This window comes from Pan troglodytes, chromosome 1 (genome assembly GCF_028858775.2).
Source record: "Pan troglodytes isolate AG18354 chromosome 1, NHGRI_mPanTro3-v2.0_pri, whole genome shotgun sequence".
NCBI lineage: Eukaryota > Metazoa > Chordata > Mammalia > Primates > Hominidae > Pan > Pan troglodytes.
In genome coordinates, this window is record NC_072398.2 from 99,503,045 (window position 1) to 99,513,050 (window position 10,006).

Sequence of the window (10,006 nt, forward strand, 5' to 3'; positions counted from 1 at the left end):
GTGTTTATATTTATTTATTGAACACCTATAAAGAGTAAAATTTGTGTAGAAAAGAATAAAACCAGAATGGTCTGAAATGTGTGGAAAAGGTTAAAGGAGAAATGAGTTTTCTTTATTAGCTATCTCTGTTTCAGAAGACTAGAATGGGAATTTCACTGCTGTGGGAAGGTAAGAAATATTAATAGATAGTGAGGATGTAGAATTCCTTGACTTCCATTACATGCTTAGGAAGAACAGAAAAACTGTCACATGTGAAAGGATTGCAGAATAAAATCTGAATGTTTTAAAATGAGGACAACTTACCATACCAGCTGAGCTTCACTCAAGAGAATGACAGAACTCGTGAAGAGCACGCTTGCCTCGAGCCTGGAATATAGCCATTCTGACTACTGTGAGATGATATCTCACTGTAGTTTTAATTTGCATTTCTCTGATGATTAGTGATGTGCATTTTTTCATATGTTTGTTGGCCGCTTGTATGTGTTCTTTTGATAAGTGTCTAGCCATGTCCTTTGCCCATTTTTTAAATAGGGTTATTTGGTTTTGTCTTGTTGATTTAAGTTCCTTATAGAGTCTGGATATTAGTCCTTTGTCAGGTGCATAGTTTTCAAATATTTTCTCCCATTCTGTAGGTTGTCTGTTTACTCTGTTGATTATTTCTTTTGCTGTGCAGAAGCTTTTTAAGTTTAAGTCCCATTTGTCAATTTTTGTTTTTGTTGCATTTGCTTTTGAGATCTTAGTCATAGGCCAATGTCAAGAAGGGGTTTTCCTAGGTTTTCTTCTAGCATTTTTATAGTTTGACATCCTATATTTAAGTCTGTAAACCATCTGAATTAATTTATGTATATGGTGGGAGGTAGGGGTCTAGTTTCATTCTTCTGCATTTGGCTAGCCAGTTTTCCCAGCACCATTTATTAAATAGGGTATCATTTTCCTCATTGTTTATTTTTGTCAACTTTGTTAAAGATCAGTTGGTTGTAGGTGTGTGACTTTATTTCTGGGTTCTCTATTCTTATCCATTGATTCATGTGTCTATTTTTGTGTCGGTACCTTGCTGTTTTTGTTGCTATAGCCTTGTAGTATAGTTTGAAGTTAGGTAATGTGATGCCTCTGGATTTGTTCTTTTTGCTTTGGATTGCTTGACTATTCGGGCCATTTTTTGGTTCCATGGGGATTTTTTTTTTTTTTTTTTTTTTTTTGAGACAGGGTCTCACTCTGTCACCCAGGCTAGAGTGTAGTGGCATGATCTCGGCTCACTTCAACCTCTGCCTCTGGGTTCAAGTGATTCTCCCACCTCAGCCTCTTGAATTAGCTGGGACTATAGGTGTGTGCTACCACGCCTGCTAACTTTTGTGTGTTTTGGTAGAGATGGGGTTTCACCGTATTGGCCAGGCTGCCCTTGAACTCCTGACCTCAAGTGATCCTCCTGCCTCAGCCTCCCAAAGTGCTGGGATTACAGGTGTGAGCCACAATGTCCAGCCCCATAATAATTTTATAATTTTTTTTTAAATTCTGTAAAAAATGACATTGGTAACTTGATAGGAATTGCATTGAATCTTTAGATTGCTTTGGATAGAATGGTCATTTTAACAATATTGATTCTTCCAGTCCACAAGCATGGAATGTTTTCCCATTTGTTTGTGTTGTCTATTATTTCTTTCATCAGTGTTTTGTAGTTCTCCCAGTAGAGATCTTTCACCTCCTTGGTTAAATATATTCCTAGGTGTTTTGTTTATTTGTGTGTGTGTGTGTGTGTGTGTGTGGCTATTTTAAATGGGATTAAGTTCTTGACTTGGCTGTCAGCTTGAGCATTTTTAGTGTATAGAAATGCTACTGATTTTTGTATGCTCATGTTGTAACCTGAAACTTTACTGAACTTGTTTTTCGAGTCTAGGAGTATTTTGGAGGAATCTTTATAGAGGTTTCTAGATGGAGGATCATGTCTTTGGTGAACAGAGATAATTTGACTTCCCTTTTTCCTATTTGGATTGCTTTTATTTCTCCTGACTGATTACTCTGGCCAGGATTTCCAGTACTGTGTTGAATAGGAGTGGTGAGAGTGGACATCCTTGTCTTGTTCTAGTTATTAGGGGGAATGCTTCCAACTTTTGCCTATTCAGTATGATATTGGCTATGGGTTTGTCATAGATGGCTCTTATTATTTTGAGTTATGTTCCTTTGATGCCTGGTTTGTTGAAGGTGTGTATCATGCAACGGATGTAACATTTTATTGAATGCTTTTTCTGCATCTATTGGGATAATAGTATGGTTTTTGTTTTTAATTCTGTTTATGCAGTGAATAGCATTTTTTTTTTTTTGCGTCTGTTGAACCATCCTTGCATCCTAGGAATAAAGCCCACTTGATCATGATGAATTATCTTTTTGGTGTGCTGCTGGATTCAGTTTGCTAGTATTTTGTTGAGAATTTTTGCATCTATGTTCATCAGGGATATTGGCCTGTAGTTTTCTTTTTTTATTGTGTCCCTGCCAGATTTTGGTATCAGGATGATACTGGTTTCATAGAATGAGTTAGGAATCCCTCATCCCCAATTTTTTGGAATAGTTTTAGTAAGATTGGTACCAGCTCTTCTTTGCACGTCTGGTGGAATTCAGCTGTAAAATTCTGTCTGGTCCAGGGCTCTTTCAGATTAGTAGAATTTTTATTACTGATTCAATTACATAACTCATTATTGGTCTGTTCGGGATTTCAATTTCTTCCTGGTTCAATCTTAAGAAGCTGTGTGCTTCCAGGAATTTAACTATTTCTTCTAGGTTTTTCTAGTTTGTGCATGTAGAGATGCTCATAGTAGTCTCTGAGGATCTTTTGTATTTCTGTGATATGAGTTGTAATGTCACCTTTGTAATTTCTGATTGTGCTTATTTGGATCTTTTTTTCCTGGTTAATCTAGCTAGTGGTCTATCAATCATTCAAATAACCAACTTTTCATTTCATTGATCCTTTGTATTTTTTTTTAATCTCTGTTTCATTTAGTTCTGCTCTGATCTTAGTTATTTCTTTCCTTCTCCTAGCTTTGGGTTTTGTTTCTTCTTCTTTTCCTAGTTCTTTAGGTGTGGTATTATGTTGTTAATTTGAGATCTTTCTATCTTTTCAAGGTAGGTATTGAGTGCTATAAACTTTCCTCTTAACACTGCTTTTCTGTATTCCAGAGTTTTTGGCACATTGTGTCTCTACTTTCATTTGTTTCAATTTTTTTTTATTTCTGCCTTAATTTTATTGTTTACCCAAAAATGATTCTGTTGTTTAGTTTCCATGTATTTGTGTGGTTTTGAGAGTTCCTCTTGGCATTGATTTCTGCTTTTATTCTACTGTTGTCTGAGAAGATACTTGATATAATTTCATTTTTTAAAAAATTTATTGAGACTTGCTTTATGACTGAGTATGTGGTCAATCTTAGAGAATGTTCTGTGCACAGATGAGAAGAATGTATATTCTGTGGTTGTTGGATAGAGTATTCTATAGACATCTATTAGGTTCATTTGGTCAAGAGTCCAATTTAAGTCCAAAGTTTCCTTGTTAGGTTTCTGCCTCAGTGATCTGTCTAGTGCTGTCAGTGGGATGTTGAAGTCCTCCACTAGTATAGCATGGCTGTCTATTTCTTTGCTTAGGTGTAGTTGTATTTGTTTTATAAATTTGGGTGCTTCAATGTTAGGTGCATATATATTTAGGATAGTTAAATCTTCTTGTTGAATTGAATGCTTTCTGATTATGTAATGCCCTTCTTTGTCTTTTTTCTTTTTTTAACTCTTGTTAGTTTAGTCTGTTTTACTTGATACAAGAATAGCAACTCCTGACCTTTCTTGTTTTCCATTTGCATAACAGATCTCTATCACTTTACTTTGAGCCTCTGGGGGCTATAACATGTAAGATAGGTCTCTCTTAAAGGCCATGGAAAGTTTGATTTTTTTTTTTTCCCAATTTGCCACCCTATGCCTTTTTTTTTTTTTTTTGATGGAGTCCCAGGCTGAGTTCAGTGGTGCAATCTTGGCTCACTGCAGCCTCTGCTTCCTGGGTTCAAGTGATTCTCCTGCCTCAGCTTCCCGAGTAGCTGGCATTACAGGCGCCCACCACCACGCCCAGCTAATTTTTGTATTTTAGTGGAGATGAAGTTTCACCATGTTGGCCAGGCTGGTTTCAAACTCCTGACCTCAAGTGATCCACCCACCTTGGCCTCCCAAACTGCAGGGATTACAAGTGTGAGCCACCACACCTGGACTACTCTATGCCCGTTAAGTGGAACTTTCAGGCCATTTACATTCAAGGTTAATATTCATGTGTGAGGTGTTATTTCTGTCATAGTGTTAAGCTAGTTGCTTTGTAGACCCAATTATATATTGCTTTATAAGGTGTACGAGCTTTGTAATTACATGTGCTTTTATGGTAGCAAGTACCATCCATATTTAGAACTCCTTTGAACATTTATTATAGAGACTATCTGGTGTTAATGAATTCCCTTAGCATTTCTCTGTCTGGGAAAAACTATTTCTCCTTCATTTATGAAGCTTAAATTGGCAGAGTATGAAACTTTGACAGGCAGTTTTTTTTTTCTTTTAGGTGGCTAAAAATAGGCCCCAGTTTCTTCTGACTTGTAAGATTTCCGTTGAAAAGTTTGCTGTTAGTCTGATGGGATTTCCTTTATAGATAATCTGGCCCTTTTCTTCAGCTGCCTTTAAGATTTTTTCTTTCACATTTATCTTGGGAAGTCTGATGACTGTATGCTTTTCAATGGTTATCTTGTATACTATCTTGCAGAAGTTGTCCAAATTTCTTGTATCTGAATATCAATCTCTCTTGAAAGGTTAGGAAAATTCTTTCCTGAATTATTCCTTCAAATATGTTTTCCAGGTTGCTTACTTTTCTTCTTCTCTCTCAGGAATGCCAATAAGTCATAGGTTTGATCGCTTTACATAACCCCATAATTCTCAAAAGCTTTGTTCATTTTTAAAAATTCATTTTTCTTTACTTTTGTCTGACTAGGTGAATTTGAAAGACCAACCTTCAAGCTCTGAAATTCATTCTTCTGCTTGTCTAGTCTGTTATTAAAGCTTTCAATGTATTTTGAAATTCCTTTAGTGAATTTTTCAATTATAGAAGTTCTATTTGTATTTTTCTTAATATAGTTTTCTTGTCTTTCATATTCTGTATTGTTTTTCTGGTTTCTTTGCATTGGACTTCAACTTTTTCTTGGATCTCATTGAGTTCCCTTGCAATCCGTATTTGGAATTCTTATCTGTCATTTCCGACGTTTCAGTCTGGCTAGGATCCATTGCTAGAAACTAGTGTGATCCTTTGGAAGTGTGTAAATACTCTGGGTACACTGGAGTTATTGCACTGATTCTTTCTCATCTGAGGAAGCTGTTGCTTCTTAGTTTTGAATTTGGTATTGTTTGGATGAGGATTTTTAATTTTTTTATTCTTTTTTTCCCTTGATGGTATGACTGTGGTGTATGTTGTGTATGATTGTTTGGCTTCATTTCTGGGTGCTTTCAGGGAGCCCTAGCTTTGTATGTGTTTCTTGGTTGTGGATAGCTTCTGAGCAGTAGCTTTCTCAGATGCTGCTTGTTGTGGTGATGTATTGGAAGTAAAAGCTAACACACTAACCCTTGTTGGGGGCTGAGGGTACGGAATTCTCAGGAAACTTATCTCATGGACTAGCACTAAGCCCTTTGGTAGCAGGGTTTTTGAATTCAGTGGTCCAGTTTAGGATGCAGTCCAGTAGATGGTGCTTAAGAGTCAGGGCTGTTACGTAGGCTGGTGTCCAGTGGAAAAACCTGCCCTGACAGGATGGTGAGAAAGAAATCATGTCGGGGTGTGCTGAGGTCTCAGGGGAAGGGGCAGAGGTGCACTAGCTCCTCCTCCTGAGTAGGCAAGAATGTGATCCGCTTCCCTATCATGCCCTGTCACAGAGCTCACAACCTTCATTTTATAAAGACTTTGTCCTTTGGTTCCTGGCTGTGGTGCAGCTGAAGTCTGTGGATATGCCACTCTGACAGCAACCACTAAAATGGGGTTTAGGGCAGAGCCTCTTCCCCGAGTCCAGGGCAGGCAACTCCATGGTCTGTCCTCCATTGCCAGGGCACTGCAGCTCTGTATAGGGAGGGAGAGTTGGGCCCGTCCTTCCTGAAAGCCCAAGCAGCACAGGCTCACTTTCAGCCTGGGTGGTGCCACCATGAATAACGTGCATAATGTTCTCTCCTGGTGCACACTCACTGGGTCCTGGAGAAAAGAACCACTGCTATGTCTGCAGCCATATACGGGGTAGGGGAGAGATGATCCCTGCTTTTCCTGCTTTTCCACGCCTGTTCCTGGGTGTCAATGCTGCCCCCTTCTGCGATTGGTGCCATGCCAGTGTTTTCTTTGTCCCTAGGAGGGCTTTGGGACAGTGAGCAAACAACTGCTCTGATAAACGCTATTTAACCCGCGACCCTTGGCTCGCTCAGGTCGTGGGGTTGGGCCGCCTTTGCGCTTTTCCTTTGGATCTGCCCTTCTTCTGGGTTTGTTCTCTCGAGCTAGGGGAAGGCCTGGGTCCCCTCTCTTTGGCTCCTCTTGCCGTATCAGAAACCTCACACTCCTTCCTTTTCCAGAGAAGCTTCAGAGTGCTTTGTTGGGTTTGCTGGAACTCGGCAGGGCGCAAGTATGTGGGGATGCGCGCTGTGAGTCTCTGTTTCCTCTGCTGTGACGGCTCTTCCCGCTCCTGTAGGAAAAGGCAATGCCCCTTTTGTCTTGTCTATGTGGGACTCCAAAGGGTCCAGACGAGACAGAAAGGGGGCGAATCCTCTCAGAGTGGGCAGGGGAGGAGATACAATATGGGAATGGGGCGGTAGAGGGGTGGGATTTCATGAAATTTCCTGATTTAAGGCGATCATGAAGTAGGCCTCTTTGGGAGCTTGGCCCTCCAGTCGCTGGTAAGGGTAACAGCCCACCAGTCTCTGGTGAGGTCCAGTCGCGTCCCCCGACTGCATTTAGAGCCAAAAGCAGAACGAGGCCGGCGCTGCGGCCTGGCGTCCAGTGACCCAGCGGTCTGCATATTCCCCAGGGTGGAAGCACTTGGACTTCAGGTGTGAAGGCAATGCGGTCACCACCGCAGTAAGAAAAGCAACTAGGGAAAATGGCACCTTCTTCTCCCAACTTTTTTTTGAGACTCTCGCTCTGTCGTCTAGGCTGGAGTTCAGTGGTGCGATCTCGGATTTGGAAACTATAATAGAAACGGCTGATCTAAGATTTTCATGGTTATATTTTGCCTTGCAGGTTCTGCGTGTGGTTTCCGTAGTGTAGTGGTTATCACGTTCGCCTCACACGCGAAAGGTCCCCGGTTCGAAACCGGGCGGAAACATAGGGTTTTTTTTGTTGTTGTTGTTAGCCCTTAAATTTAGTGAGTTTACTCGAAGTTGGAAAACAGAAAAGTAGTTGAACCTGTGACTACATTTTAGACCTCATCAATCTATACAGATTGTCGACCAGGCTACAATTTCCTCTGGTCTGCCAGGAAGAGGACGTCACAGCAGGCCTGCTTAACATTAACTTTGGTTCCAGCAATTCCTTAAGGTTCTCTTCATTCTCTTTATCGCCTGAATTTTCACAGGCAGACACCGAAAGTGGATGACATGTTAGCGCATTTCCTAAGGGTCCAGCTTGGCTTCGCTTTACTCTGATACAGTTGCAGATCTGGCTGATTTGCGAGACAACAAAAACAAAATGTTTTTTAAAAACGTTCCAAATCTGCATCTGGAACTCATGGAGTCAATATTCCGAAATCACACGAATTATGTACATACATTTGCATGCATACCCCTTCCCCAAATAATCCTCAGAAAACCGGTAAGCTTCCAAACTACTCTCCGGAGGCTTAGGTAATCAACAATTTAATAAATACAATTGCTAATGTATGGTGTACAGATCCTGTATTGCCCACCCTTCTCTATTGCTTTGTCCCCGCGCGCCCTCTGTTTTGCCTAAATGGTTCCAGGCCATAGCCACCGACTCTCGCTTTGCCTTCTGGTCTCTCGGCAGTGCGCTTCAGCACCATTGCGCCAGGTGACGCTGCTGAGAACAGCTGAGTGGCCGGCACTAGTGCAGCTGGAGGCCAAGGCCCAGAATTCTCAGGAATCTGCACTTTACCCAGGCGAAAAGCCCAAGGGCTCTCCCCACAGCTTCCCAACATCCCTCTACAGAGTTTTTAAATATTAGACTTATTAACCTGTAGAGGTGGAGAGAATCAAAGAAATCACAAGGTATCTCTGAGGGAAAAAGAAGAGCACCAGCAGTAAATCACTTAAGAGTATTGAACCAGCAAGCCAGGGATAGGAGAATGGAATGGAAACTGACAGGATGACTGCAGAGAATGGTACTGAGGTGGATGCGAACCACTACTTACTATTAATATATTGAGCCAAGCACACTAATGGGGGCATAACCAAAATACTTAATAGGGCACTCTTTTACCCACCATGTGTTTTACAATATAGTTGCTAAAGGATGTATCACCCTACTGGTTCTAGAAGCTTCTGGAGCCAAGGAGCCAGAGCATGAGAGCATAAAAATCCTGTCAATTGAAGCTTTGGGCTCTACACTGCTAAGCCTGGCCCAGAGGCTGGATTGCAAATGCAGGTGCTAGTGTAATGGAATGGATGTTTGTGTTCCCTTCATATTATATATTGAAGCCTTAACCCCCAATGTGAAGGTATTTTGGAGGTAGGGCCTTTGGGAGGTAATCAGGTTTAGATGAGGTCATGACCATGGGATCTCCATGATGAGATCAGTGTCATTATAAGAAACAGAAGAAAGACGAAAGTGCTCTCTTTCTCTACCATGCGAGGACAGAAGGAGAATGTAGCAGTCTGCAAGCCAGGGAGAGAGCCCTCACCAAGGAGGTGAATCAGCTGGCAGTTTGATCTTGGACTTCTCAGCCTCTCAAACTGTGAGAAAGAAATTCCTCGTGTTTAAGCCACCCAGTCTGTGGTATTTTGTTATGGAAGCCTGAGTTAAGACAGCTGGTTCACTGGGGAATCCACTAGTGTGAACCTGTGAAAAGTTGTGACATGTGAAGTAGTTTGCTGCTCCTGGATTTGAGTATTGGCAGGAGCTGTTAGAATGATGAGCATAGAGGGAAGAAGGGTACAGAGAATATGGTATTAATCATTGTACTGAAGAAATAAAGGGACATTATATGGTTCTAGGCTGAAGTTATGTGCAGATTTAAGCTGTGGAAGGGTCACTCAGCATACAGTGTGGCAAGTGAGTGGTGCATACTACACTGGCTGTAGGGAGTCCAGTTTTGTTGTTGTTGTTGTTTTTTGTTTGTTTGTTTGTTTGTTTGTTTGTTTTTTTTGAGGTGGAGTCTTGCTTTTTCACCCAGGCTGGAGTGCAGTTGTGTGGTCTTGGCTCATTGCAACCTCTGCCTCCTGGGTTCAAGCGATTCTCCTGCTTCAGCCTCCCGAGTAGCTGGGACTACAGATGGGTGCCACCACGCCTGGCTAATTTTTTTTTTTGTAGTTTTAGTAGAGATGGGGTTTCACCATGTTAGTCAGGATGGTCTCAATCTTCTGACTTCGTGATCCGCCTGCCTTCGCCTCCCAAAGTGCTGGGGTTACAGGCTTGAGCCACCGCACCTGGCCAGGAGTCCAGTTTTTTGTCTGCTTATGTTAATGGATGCAAGAGCCGATAGATGGAAAAGTGTGGTAATAAAGTGGCAGTAAGCTTGTGGAGTATCCAATAAACTTAAACGCTATTTTTTTGAATTGAACTGAAATTGTTGTGTTATGAAAATGAGAGAGTTTATCCAAAGAAAGATCTGGCTTGGCAAATAGGATAGATGGTGGTGAGGATAAGTGTGCTAGGCAGGGCTAGAAACAGGTTTTAGTGATCATTGAAACACCCAGGGCAGTGCACTACTCTTTGGGAGATGCTGTGCTTGAGTCTGATCATTGGGTTTTGAGGTAGAGGGTGGTACATATTGCTGACAGGGAACTCACCAGTGTGTTGAGTTTT

General features: G+C 41.4%; 1 non-coding gene across 1 annotated transcript; it reads left to right on the forward strand.

The window, feature by feature from the left end:
• The first annotated feature begins 7,279 nt into the window (after nt 1–7,279).
• On the forward strand, nt 7,280–7,352 carry TRNAV-CAC (transfer RNA valine (anticodon CAC)). Its single transcript has one exon. It is a non-coding gene; the product is annotated as a tRNA-Val (tRNA).
• The last annotated feature ends 2,654 nt before the right edge of the window (nt 7,353–10,006 follow it).